Source organism: Propithecus coquereli, unplaced genomic scaffold, assembly GCF_000956105.1.
Source record: "Propithecus coquereli isolate 6110/MARCELLA unplaced genomic scaffold, Pcoq_1.0 Scaffold278, whole genome shotgun sequence".
Classification (NCBI taxonomy): Eukaryota; Metazoa; Chordata; class Mammalia; order Primates; family Indriidae; genus Propithecus; species Propithecus coquereli.
The window spans coordinates 832,776-835,421 of NW_012148374.1; the positions used below are offsets into that span (position 1 = coordinate 832,776).

General features: G+C 35.7%; 1 pseudogene; it reads right to left on the bottom strand.

Annotated features, from left to right (window-relative positions):
- Positions 1–2,226: 2,226 nt before the first annotated feature.
- Positions 2,227–2,619, bottom strand: LOC105813271 (annotated as a pseudogene).
- Between the last annotated feature and the right edge of the window lie 27 nt (positions 2,620–2,646).

Consider the following 2,646-nt stretch of genomic DNA (forward strand, 5'->3'; position numbering starts at 1 on the left):
AGAAAACTGCCCCTACCCAGGCTAGTCAATTCCTAGAGACAGCAAAGGGCTTGGCCTGGCAGGAACTTGTCTTTCATATGCTAACCAACGAATCCCTAATCTATAGACCCAACCACCTCCTTATCTAACTCTGACACACCAAGTCAATATTTACTCAGTTAGTACCAATTTGGTGGCGAGTACAAGTGGGTGCTCACATGGCAGTAATACTTTCCAGGGATTAGGGGGATAGGGGGGTAAACCCACAACTAAAGGACACAGGGAGTTTTGTAGAGGGGAAGGGCATGCCTCTAACCCTCGCTTGGGTGAGGCAAAGTCATAAAATGTAACCATAAAGTTTGTACCCTCATAATACCCTGAAATTAAAAAAAAAAATATTTACTATATCCTAAATCACCTTATGACCAGGTCCTAGGAAACTAGAGATCAGCCATACAGCCCATGGAAATTACTCAAACTAGCCAGTCCTAAACAGTGTACTCTGCCCTGCCTTACCTTCCCTGCAGAAACCCCAGTAAAGGTTTTGGCCTACACTTTTCCCTTGCTCCTGCTTATTTCTGACCAAACCAGGTATTTCCCCTGTGGCCCTACATGGCATAGCGTATCCCTTTCTCTTGGGAAACGTAATAAAATCTTCTTTCAGAGGCACTGAACTCTCCCTTTCTGTGTTAGCACTCAGTCACCACTATCAATTAAAGTTTTCCAGGTATATTTTTAACATACCATTATAAATATTTAATAAAGATGTGAAAATATTATCAGTGTGATGTGTAAATCACTCCATTTCCACATAGAAATTCTATGTAATTAAAATTTCATTATTCTAAGAAAAAGCCATGCTTGAACTTTAGTTGTATTTCACCTTGGGTGTATATGTTATATAAACGTAAAGAGGTTCACTACAGAGCTCAAACATGACCTCAGTTCTATAAGGAAATCTCCAGTCAGCTCACTCCCTCTCCTCTCTAGACTGTCAGACCACCTGTACTGTGATAAGCCTCTAACCAGACACTATAAGGATGACCTTGTAATGCTCTTTGTTTAGAAAATAAGTCATTCAGTTAAAACTCCTGCAATTCTGGCATCAAATCAGCACATTTACCTTAATCTCTACTTATCATTATTATTTCCTCCAATTACAATTTTAAAAAAATGCCAATCTTCAGACTCATCTTTTACATATCTTCTAAATCTTAGCCCCTTCTTCTCCATCAATAAAGTTAAGTCTCCACCCACCTATTACTTTCCTGTAACTTTAACCATCTCACTTCATATCGGATAATTTCCATTAGCATTCAAACGTTCTCTAATGTCTCCAAACTTAAAAATTATAGACTTCCTTGTATGCCACATACTGCTGCAGCTATTATCATTGAAATCATCAATACCTTCCAATTTCCTGAATGTAATGGACACTTTTCAGTCTTCATTAATTCTGAATTTTTTTTAGACTTAATTGATTTGGCCATTTTCTCCTTATTGAAAGCTGAGGTTTAAATTGTTTTTCTCTCATCATTATGGCTGCCGCTTAATTAGTCCCTTTTTCTGGCCCAAAGTTAAAATGTTGAAATTTGCCCATATTTCAGTCTAGATTTTCTTCTCTCTTCTGTGTTATATTCTATCCCTAGACACACTCAATTATCCCTATGTTGTCAATTACTAGTTACACTTAAGTCTTTTCAGGTTTATAACTCAACCGCAAATTTCTCTTAGATCCAATTCCTCATGTCTCTCTGCATAACCTCAGGAACAAGAAGTTCAGTAAGTAAAATACTGGAGTAATTATATATTCTTTTCCCGAATCCACCACACACCATCAAGCCTTACCTTTCTACACCAAAATCACTGTTCAAAACAGCTATTCAGACAAGAAAAGTTGAAAGTCATATTTAATTTTTCTCACTTCCCACTTTCAACCAATTGTCAAATTTTTACATAAAAAATTAACTTTTTTGAGACTTTTGTCTTTATGGCAGCAGCACAATTTACATACTAAAATGTACATGATTTAATTGTACAGTTTGAGTTTAACAGATATATACTCCCAACATAACTACCAATCTAATCAAAGTACATAATATTTAATTACTCTAAAAAGTTTCCTCATACTCCTTTCTAATTAACTTCTCCCAACCAGAGACCAACTGCTGCCATTATATCCTAAGCCATCATCATTTTAAAATACATATATATTAAATAAGCAATTTTAATTTTGTACCAATTACTTTACTTTTCAAAGCAGGATTCCCTTCTCCTCTGTATCTCTTATGAAGTGAGATTTGTACCTGACATCTGTGGACTATCTCGAAATATATTCTGGAACTCCTTTGTATACTGAGCTAAACAGCTCTTGGTGACCTCATAATTTCCTTCCAAGATTTATTCAATCTCTGATCTTTTAGTTGTGTTCTTCTCCCATAAGTCTAGCTCAATCCTTCTGTTGGACCTTGATCATCTGCAGGAGTTAGTCAACTTCACAATCTGGCAGATCAACATTAACGACAAATACAGAATACCTTCCTATTATAATTGATCCAAGAAAAGTGTAGGATATTTATTTGATATTGATTCTTGACATGTCAAGTGAAAATTCAAATTAAACCATATCCTTATTATCATCAACTACTTTTCTTGAATTTTGAAATA